Consider the following 11,697-nt stretch of genomic DNA (forward strand, 5'->3'; position numbering starts at 1 on the left):
TCCATAGTACTACATACTATTTTTTGCTATGATACCTGTGACTTAGGTTTAAAGACATCAGTTAGGTAATTTTTTTATTCGTATTTTGTGTTTATTTTGCAAATGTCAAAAACACTGTGTTTATACCATTTTAATATCCATACCTACAAGCTCACTCTCCCCTCCGGAAATAGTCAGGAGTTACTTGTGAATATTACCATGTTTGTCTGTGAGTCTAGAGCTGAGAACACTAACTCTCCAAACCCCCTTGTTTTTTTTTTTTTTTTGAAGTCCTTTGACTTTCTTTGGTGTTTGCCTCTAGATGGAGGAAAATTGGAAATCTGGGGAGATATACTAGATGAATAACCAAAAATGCTGTATCTTTTGTCATATACCGCCTATCTCTGAATGAGGCAGGAGCCGAAGATTGTCAGAGTTTTGATGTTCCATCAGGCGAAGAGCAGCAATTTTCTCTGACAATCAGGACAGAGCAGATGGATATAGAATAGCAATCTGGAATCCAAAGACCGAGATACACTGACAGAAAGACTAGTAACATCAAATAACAACTGAAAAGAGAAGCTAGGGCAGACCTATAAAAAGAGAGAGCAAAGATATAGGACCAAAATTCCATATGAGGAGTGAAAAAAGAATAGAAAAATATAAAAATGACCAGGAGTTAACAAAAATTGACTGTCAGTTTGACAATGGAGACATAATTTAAAGAAGGAAGAAGTATGTCTGAGTTTGGCATTACTTGTCTGAGTTGAGTATTCCTTATTTGAAATCTTGGGCCCAAAAGTGTTTGGGATTTTGATTTTCCCCCCTCAGATTTTGGAATATTTACATATACATAGTAAGCTATCTTAGGGATAGAACCCAAGTCTAAAACAAAATTTGTGTTTCATGAACACTTTATATACATAACCTGAAGGTAATTTTATGTAATATTTTTAATAATTTTGTGCATAAAACAAAGTTTGTGTTAAGTACTTCTATCTGAATTTTTCTACTTGTGGTATCATGTTGGCACTCAAAAAGTTGTGGACTTTGGAGCATTTTGGATTTTAGATCTTCAGATTAGGGATGCTCAACCTGTACTATTTCATACAATGTTACTTTTACTATTTCACATCATTCTGAAAGCAAAGTCTTAAGATTTACTAATGAAAGTTTTTCTACTTAATAATAAAATGCTACAGGTTCCTAAAAAATATTATTATGCTTTAATGCTCCAAATCTAATCAGATGCAGAATTTCTGAAAGTACCATTCTATTCAAAATTACGAAGCAATTTGTCTTATAAAACAAAAATTAGCATTTCATTCATAAAATAAAACTCAGTTACTTCAGTTTAACCATGCTTCTCATAAACAAGCTACCTTTAATAGTAAATGTTTGGCATAACTATTAAATAACAGTAAATATAAGAGCAGTTAAGATAGAAAATTGGGCATATTTTACACAGGAAAGCAAAGAGCACACTCTTCCTTCTCCCCTCTGTCTCTTCATAAATAAACAGATATTGATACATACACGCACACATATACACGTGCACAGAAACACAAGCTAGCCACAAAATATTCATTTATGTGGCTTTGAAATAATACTCACTATTTAATAATTTCTGTTACCCTTTGAAGTAATGTCAAGACCTGTACCTAGCACTGAATGGCTACTCAATACATATATGTTAAATGATCTGCAAATTACCATTAGAAAAAAACCAATATGCATAGTATGTTGAGCAAATTACAGTTCTAAAGAATGATTTGACTCACAGGCAGAGACAAATAACCCAGGAAAAGTAAGAGTAATGGACTGGTTATCTGAAGGTTATCTGAAGGACATATTCTAACAGTAATAGCTACCAGTTTTGTCATGGTTATGAAAAGCAACTTACAGTCGTATAAGTTACTTTACTTCTGGCTTAAATTTTGTCTTCTGGTAAATAAAATAGTGGTATAAGATGATCTCCAGTTTCCTTTCCACTCAAATTCACGAAAACTCCATGCCAAGGGAATTGTTTGGGGGGAAATAAGCCCCAAAAACAAAAACAAAACAACCTTCTGGATATAGCAATTATAATTAGTGGGCAAAAAGATAAAAAGTAATTGTACTATATGATGTAATGAGTATATTTGTACAGACTTACTAAGCTCAAGTTAAAACAGTTTCAGTCTGTTAATTGTTTAATTGTTGGTTACCCAGGGCTTAGCAACTTTAGTTTGAAACATACTTCCTGAGTTAGCCTTTAAAAACAGTTTTGCCTTATGAGGGAATTGGAGTCTTAGGATCTCACAGTCAAATTGGGAGATTTGGCACAAAGGCTAAACAGATTGAAATAATTTCTACTAAAAGATATAAAAGAATTGAAATGCTGTTGATTCAATGGAGAATGGAGGTGGTATTATAGTGAAGACCCACAAGTATGTGAGTATTTTTTAAATAATGACTCAGCAAAATTCTATGCTATGTTTAATATATGACAAGAGTTAAAACAGTGAGAAGATAGATTATTTCCGTATGGTTTCATTATAAATTTTCTTGGTTATTGCTTTGTATGATTTTTTTCTTAACCCCGTAGAATATTATCAGAACAAACATCTCAGAATTTCAAAGCAGAACACATTACAATGAAGGCACGTATTGACCTAAATTGCAACAGAACGATGTCTTGTTAATCTTGTGTCCTTAATGCTTGGCACATAGTAGGTACTCAATAAATATTTGATGAAATGTATTGAATAGAGTGCAGAGTTTCAAGCTTTTAAGCATTAGCAAAAGAGCAAAAGGAAATGCCGTGCTGAGTCAGACTAATATTCAATCTAGCCCTAAATTCTGACAGGCACCAAAGAACATTTTGGGAAAATATGATAGTCCTGCATTATGTTGACCTCAGAGAGACACTCCAGGTAACCCGGACTCAAATTTTTTCTCTGAATTGATTTCTGTTTTTCTGTGAAATGATTGTTTTACATTGCAAAGCAATTTAATATTCATTACTGAAAAGTCAGAAAATACAGAAAACTGAAAGGAATTAGCTTTGAAGTATCCAGAACCACTCGTACCAAAACGAATCAGTGTTATTGGTCCCTTTCTATCACATACCTTTCCAGATTTCTTTTATTGAAAAAGCTGGGGAATGTAATGGGGACTACAGAGGAAGATGGGGACACCTTCACAGAATAAAAACTAGATGATTTTTGAGACTGGTTTTGTAGCCAGAGTTTTCTACTTAACATATCATTCCATGTCAACAGATTCATTTTACAGCATTATTTTTAAGGGCTACGTAGTAGTAGTATCTCTTTGTATGAATATATGTAAATAGTTTTTTATTTTTGGGCAATAAATATTGCTTTCAAATTTTGCTCTTGCAAAGAATGTTGTCATGCTCATACTCTTTATCTGTTGAAATATTTATAATATTTTCTTCTGACTTTCCCTAAGCAACCTTATGTCAATTATCCAGATCCCAAAGCATTACAATATCATTAGAGCCATCATATCACAAAAACAAGCAGTATAAAACAAATGAACAAGGCCAGCGCGGTGGCTCATGTGCCTAGCACTCGTGGAGACCAAGGCAAGTGGATTGCCTGAGCTCATAGGTTTGAGACCAGCCTGAGCCAGAGTGAGACCTCATCTAAAAATAGCCAGGCACTGTGTGTGTGTGTGTGTGGGTGGGTGGGGTGGGGGGGAGGCTGTAGTCCCAGCTACTCAGGAGGCTGAGGCAAGAGACTCCCTTGAGACCAAGATTTGGAGGCTGCTGTGAGCTATGACACCATGGCACTCTACCAAGGGCAACAAAGTGAGACTGTCTCAAAAAAAAAAAATAGCAATTTACCATCTTTTATTTGTAAGAATAAAAATACTAAGAATATTGGCTGGCACCTGTAGCTCAGCAGCTAAGGCACCAGCCACATACACCAGAGCTGGCGGGTTCAAATCTAGCCCAGACCTGCCAAACAACAATGACAACTACAACAAAAATAGCCAGGCTTTGTGATGGGCGCCTAGAGTCCTATTAGAGACTCTGTCTCTAAATAAATAAGAATATTAATTATAGTTACCAAACCTTTATGTAAAGTATGCTATTACAATTAAAACTTCATAACTTTAGAAATATGGAAATAGAATACCCCACTTATTTCAGAAAACTCACGTTTCTTACTGTTCCCGGATGATACCACACTTACTTTCTCTGAAAATCTATGTATCTCTTAATATGATTTTCTTCCCTCTCTTCGCCTCTATAGATCCCTTCCAGCCAACTAAGACTCCTGGATAAGTTCAAATCACCTGACATTTATTAACAATGTAGAGGCATAAAGTAAGTTTTAGTCCTCCCTTAGTCCTCGCCCCTCTCCTGGTTCCAATAACATGAAGTGAGAATTGCAGAGAGATGCTGCCTGGACGTGGTATCATTCACTGCCAGATAAGTTCTGATAATTTGGAAAGGAATGCAAGCCATAGAGGATGAAGGTGCTGTTTTAGCTAAACAGGGTTAAGGTGTTAGACCAAAATAAATAGCATCATTGTAATTAAATTAAAAAGAGAAATACTGAGTTTTCATGTATGCCCGAAGGAGAATTTTGAAGGAAATTAAACTTACTTTTAATTTACCAGGAGAAAAGTCATTTGCTGTCCCAAAGAGGATCACTTTGCCATACTTCCTTCCCTACAACTAATGACAAAATCAGAGTGCTCCTGTTCTGCATTCCCAAACAGGTTAATGAACCCTAAGGTCTGTGACATGCTGCTGATGTTGGGAGTGCATCCACAAAGTCACTTCTAGAGAAAGGAATGTATTTATATTGGAAGGACTAGATAAAAGGGGAGTGGGAACGGGAATATTGTAATGAGAAAGGGGTTAAAGGGCTTATGGAATAATAAAGAAAGGGAAGAGGATAGGGCAAAGAAACACCATCCATGTGGGCCATCCTCTGAAGGCCTCAGGGGACTCTTTGGGGACACACTCACCCAGGTCTGAGGAAGGAGCTTCATTTCTGAGAACGTGTAGGGAGCAGAAGGGAGATACTAGGACAATATCCAATCTAATTTCTTTCTAACCTTCTCCTCACTGCAAATTCTGCACAGCATTGGCATAACTACCTAAACTTTGCAGGACAAATCACAGCCTTCATCAAGATCCATTGTGTATTTGAACTCACAGAAAGTTGGTATCCTGCAGGGCCACCGCTGGCCTACATAGTGCTTTGTGTAAATTAGAAAACATCAGCACTGGACAGAGAGTACACAAGCATGTGGCTTGGCAAGTGGATGACCCGTTTCTCCTCATACAAGCAAATCTCCTTGGGGGCCTCCAGCTAGCTGAATAGAACCTCAGCTGCATTTCAGCCCTACCTCCCTTTTTATATGACACCTTTAGGGCACAACCTATACCTGCTGTCCTGTCCTATTTGTCAACCTAGGGTGTCAACCCTGTCCTTATATAGCCACCTACTATCAGATGAACATTAGGATGGCACATGAAAATGTCACCTTCAGCTACAACTTTGCTCTTGTGTATGCAATAGATTGTAGAAAATGGCAAGAAATTCCTCCCACCTCAGTAAGCATGTCCTCTTGCAATGTGACTTGCTGCTCTTACATCAAGGGTAAAGTCTTTTTTCCTTAACATTTTAATCTAGAGTAGGTATGTGACTTGCTTTGACCAACAGAATATGGCAGAAGTGATGCTGGATGACTTCCAAGACTAGGCATTAAAAGATTTTTCAACTCCTAGCTCGCTGTCCCAGATGTGCTTGCTGAGCTCAGACTGCAGCCAACTGCCAGCAAAACACAGCCTTGTTATGTGATTAAAGCAAATACCGGCAGAAGAACCATCTGGTCAATCCACAAAATGATAAAAAATACTAATTTGTTGTTTGAAGCCACTCCGTTTGGGGTAGTTTTTTACTTAACTATTTCATCTAAGTTTGGTCTTACTACATTTGTTACCTTCATTCTCTCCCTATTTTAGGGAAAGAGAACTATTGCAGTGAATAAACATGAATTTATTAAAACTTTACAAGTCTAAGCCTTGAAGGACCCTACACAAAATATATGCCACATACCATATCATTTGAAGAATTAGTTTTCAGTCTAAGCTATTTTTCTATTTCCACCCCCAAGTCTTGATAATTTTTGTACAGAATGGAGAATGAGGAGAGAGTTAGGGTAGGGTGGTGGGGTGGACATTGACAATAGGTTGTGCGGGAGGCCATAGTGCACAACCACAAAATCTACCATTCATATACAGTAAGACATTGAGTAATGTGAATTTAACCTTTAAAATCAGACTAGTGAGAGGACTCAGAGAGACAGAGAGGCTGGGCTCGCAGGCCCTACTCTGGAGAGCATAAAAACCCAGGGTTATTCTTTGCCCAATGTATGGGAAGAACAGAAAACATTTCTAAATAGGGTCATGATACAGACAGTATTGGAGTCCAGAGCCCCCATTTGTCCCAGGAAGACTTAAAGGGCCAAACGAAAGTTCTTCAATGCCAGCGAGAATGGTTTCCATATGTTTTAGTAAGTATTACTGGAAGAGAGACGTGCCCACTTCTTTACCTATTGTCTGCAGCTGCTTTGATGCTATTATAGGAGAGGTGAGTAGTTGTGAAAAAGACCACGTGGTCTCCAAAACCAAAGTGTTAATCTGCACATTTATTTAAAAAAATCATTTTATTTATTTTATTTTCAGGATCTCTCCTTTATTCTTTGTAGCTTTAAATACCTCCCATTTTTTTTTATTGTTTCAGGTTAATTAAGGGTACAAAGAATTAGATTACACTGTTTGCCCCCCACCCCTAAAAGGTGTGCCATACACTGTAACATTGTGCCCCTTAATTTATAATCACCAAAATGTGGAATTATCCTAAATGCCCACCAACTCAGGAATGGACTAACAAGTTGTGGTATATGTATACCATGGAATACTATGGTATACATAGTATTGGAATAAAAAGATAGAGACTTTACATCTATTGTATTTTTTTTTTTTTTTTTTGGATGAAGCCCTGGGAAAATTTAAACCTGTGTGTTAACACAAAACAAAAATAAACTGTGTAGGTCATATTCAAAGGGCCCACTGGGCCCAGAATGTAGTGTCAGTGCACAACAGTCTGGATACCTGTGATGATCCAACACCAATTGTCTCACACAAACACACCCACCCTCGCATCCTATACCTTGTACTAGGAAGTGGCTGTGGATTGTAACTGTATCCCTAGTGAAATAGGGGAGATCCCTGATTTTACTGATATTTAGTTGTTACTAAATAGTGTAATAGGGATTTGAGAGAGAAATTAACATTAGGTATAAACCTGGACAAATAGATTTATATTAAGTTTCCTTTTTATCTCTTTCTGTCTTCAGAAGCTATACCCACTATAAGGACTTTCACAGTGATAAGCACAAAATTGGTAGAAAAGGCTAAATGTTCAGGTGACTGAGGTTTCCGTTGGTCTCTTACACAACTGCACCATGGCATTTCCACTTCCTATGGGAAGCCTGGTATTCACAACTCATGTTTTATAAAAGCTTTTTATGATGGTGATGATTCTTACTAATGTCCAGCTCCTGCCTCCGTGTAAATGATTCTATTTTCTGAGACAACTATTTCCTTCTCTTGTCCTAAACCCCAAGGATAAAAGAGGTGGATAGAAAAACATCTATGAAGTGAGTGGGAGAAGACAGTGGGCAGGGCCCCTGAGGCCTGTGGTTTATCTCACAGAAACCCCTGGCAAGTGCTTTCAATGATAAGGAAGTCACTTGTTATCCTTTCCAATGACCTAATGTTCTTGTATTAAGAAAATTTTACTTCCACTTTGAGCTGGGGTATGGGAGCAGGGAGAACATTGACATGAGTACTAACTCTGTGCCAGGAATTATTCCTATGTCATCTCAGTCTCCACAAAATGCCTCCCTATTCTTGGTGGTGAGGACACCTCAGTGACAAACTGAAAGATGCGTTGAGTCAAAAGCTGAAATGTGACAGCAGGTCTGGCAGCCTGAAAACACAAAACAAAACAACCTCTATAAACTACATCACGGAAATTGCAAAATAGTTTTGCCCTGAGTCCACGGGTGATTGATAGGTCATGTTCAGCTTGTTCTTACCAATTCATTGACAATTTCTACTTTCTCAGTTTTTATTTCATTCACATAGGGGTAACAGAGAAAAAAATGTAAGTGACATAAGGTTTTGTTTCCACATATGAATTTTACAATGTCTTCAAATAAATTAAAGTCAAAATGATTAATTTCACTTCATATAGAGATTCCTTTAAATATAAGATGCTATCAAATAGAACGTCATGTCAAAGCAAAAGCATTGATTTGTACGATCATGAAATGGAGGAAAAGAATCTATAGACTCAAAGGGATTAAGGGAGTGCAAAATTATGTCAGTACGGTGCTTCATTTAATGAGAGCAAGCTATTTGTTCATTTGGATATTTAAAATATAACTCTAGTATATTTTAAATATAACTAACTCTAATATATTATATATTATAAATATAATAAGAATAAAAAAAAATAAGGATTGTTACCATTTTTGTATAATTTTAGAATAAGTTGGTATGTGGTATTTTAAAACAAAATACTCAAAAGTATACTTAATAGTATTTAATAGTGCATTTTTTCCTATTTAGTTATAATTATAAAAATACGCATAAAGTGCCTCCAAACTGATAGTTTGATGTAAAAATAAGAGTCTCTCATAACTGATTTGTAAACTTTTGGACCAATAATTACCTAAATAATTAGTGAAAAAATTTTGGACCAGTAATTCTCTAAATAAATTTCTTGACAGAAACAAAAATGTGAAATGAGAAGATACAATAAATTGTATGAATATCTGATGAAAGTGTGAGCTTTATTATTTCATTGTATTGGAGCACAGGCAAACATACTAAATACGTGTAGGATTTCAGAGGCCACATTTTATTTAGAGAATCCTTCCACGAGTATATAATATAAACTATTTCATGAAATGAAAGATCAAAATAAGAAAGGAATCCTCATACGTAAATTTATTTTACAATAAATCGATGGGAGAGTTTTCACAATAACTTTTCATTTCTAAACGTTGTCAGACACAAGAGGCCTGTCATGTGCTTTATGGAATTTGACCTTTGTATCATCATAGACCACAACAAACTGGACTTACCAGTTTTGTCGTCTCACATATACATTTTTTTATACCAATTAGACACTGCCATAATATCATAACAGTCAAGAAATCATGTTTCAGACCATACACAAGTGGATGAGTTATGAAGGACTGAAAAAGATTATATTACTTTTTAAATATTTTGCTTAGAATGTTTGCAATGATTATTTAGCATTCTTTGTTTGACAGTTTTTACCAAATACTGAACAGGTTAAAACAAAGACTTATTAAATACGTGCAATATAGAAAGAATCACAATGTAATCAACAACCATGTTACCTGCCACCTACTTAAAGAAAGAAAATTTTATTTTGATTATCTCCCCTGGGCTCTACTCAGATTCTAATTTTGAATTCTCCTGTTCACCATTTCTTTGTTCTTCTTTTGAGTTTTGCCACACACACTTCTATGCTTAAATAAAACACTGGCTAATTTCATCCACTTTCTGCTGTTTATGTTAATGAGATGTATTATATGTGTATTATTTTGCTACATGAGTTTTTTGCTCAACATTCATTATGTACATGAGATTTATTCATGTGTGTAACTGAGGTTAATACATATTCACACTGTAATGTATTAGTCCATTCTGCTCTTGATGAACATTTGAAAACTCTCCAGGGGTAGGGTGGTGCCTGTGGCTCAAAGGAGTAGGGCACTGCCCCATATGCTAGAGGTGGCAAGTTCAAACCCAGTCCTAGCCAAAAACTGCAGAAAACTCTCCAGGGGTGTGTGTTAGGAACAATAATGAACAATACTACCCAGTAGGTTCTTACACTTATTTCTTGTTAAGAAGCATGTGAAAGAGCACCTCTTAGAAAAAGGAGTTAAATAGCTGGTTTATAGCTAATTTGCCAGATAATGCCTAATTATTTTCCAGAGTGGCTATATAAGACATCCTTATGGTTTTCATTTCATGCTTCTTTATCAATTATATTTATATGCACACACACAGAGAGGGTACCCCCAGATGTATACACATTTTAAGAAAGGAAAAAACTGTATTTAAATTTTCATACTCAAGTCATGTTTGACTTCTGCCATTACCAGTGCTCAAACATGACTTGTGTTCATCTTTTGTTATTAGTATATAGTGAATATTACAATTTGAATGCTGTTTTTTCCTTTCTTAAATGTGCATAGATTTTTGGCACCTCTGTATATATGATATACATGTACATGTATAGGCTTTTATTTTATATACATATAACTCCTCTCTTGAAAATAATTTTAGATGCTAAAAGTCTAAATAACAGAATTAGTGCTGTATTTTCAAAGAAGTAAGAACTATGAAAGATGTGGTTGTTTGGGAATTTTTGTCACTTGTTGCCAGGAAACATAAAATAAGGAAAAAATTGGAAGAATGTTTTAGTTGTGTCTTAACAGATGGAAAAACAAATGTATTTATCTTTCACTTGCCTTCGAGTACACTGCTGATGTCTTCATTTCTAGGTCTGAAATAAGCATTCACTCCATTTCCAATCTTGGTCTTTGGGTAATGGGTGGGGCCACATCTATGGTGCATCTTAGAATGGGTACAGGCGATTGCACTAATGTACACAGCTATGATTTAACAATAAAAAAAAAAGAAATAAAAAAAAAAAAGAAAAGAAATCCAAAGGCTGATTGGTAACATACAAAATAATGTATTGTGCAAGAAACCAATTCCAGGGATGGGCCATACTTCTTCAGCTACAACTCCTAAAAATCATCAGAATAAGAACTGGGGAAGAGTTTCATATGTTTTTGTCACTTCTGTAACCCTTTTTGTACATTTCTTTCTCTCGTAACATTTCTCCACTTTAAGTTGAAGAGGATCCATTTAACTGCCCAGTTGGGTATATTTCAAATGCTCTGAAAGTTTGTATTTTACTTAACTAGAATCCTTTCTGTATAAAATGCCCAGAAGCATATGTTTCTCATTTATATCTAATAACATTTCTTAATCAGTGCAGGCCTATAAGAACATTTTCCAAAATGAAAAAAAAAAAAAAAAGATTTCTTTTACCCCCACCCCCACCCCAGTATAAACATCATACTCTTACTATTGAAAGTTACCCAATATTATAAAAACTTCAAATTATTTAAACAGAATCAAACAAATAGCAGTATTACATTGGAAGTTCCTTGCGTGGCACCCTCCCAGCTTTTGTGCTCTGCTAATTAATATGTGCACTTCTGATGGTCTCCTGCATGGGGGCCAGACAGCTGCATGACCCTATCTTGCAATTAAATGGTTTAAACGTGGTACAGTAGTTTAACTATTTTATTATATGTTCATTTCAGGGGGGGTGGTAATTCATTAATAATATGTATAAGTACCAAATGAGTAACCAGAAGTATTTATAAGCAATCATCGATGATAACCTAAAGATGAATTTAGTGGAAATTAAATACTATGATAAGAAACCTATCATAGATCTTTATTGCAAATTGAATGTAGAATTGCAATAATGTTCTGAGTTTTCCAAGGAAAATATATTGGACCCTAAATGATTTTGGTATTGTTATTATTGCATTGGTGACAGAGAG

The sequence above is a fragment of the Nycticebus coucang genome, chromosome 7 (assembly GCF_027406575.1).
Source record: "Nycticebus coucang isolate mNycCou1 chromosome 7, mNycCou1.pri, whole genome shotgun sequence".
Lineage (NCBI taxonomy): Eukaryota > Metazoa > Chordata > Mammalia > Primates > Lorisidae > Nycticebus > Nycticebus coucang.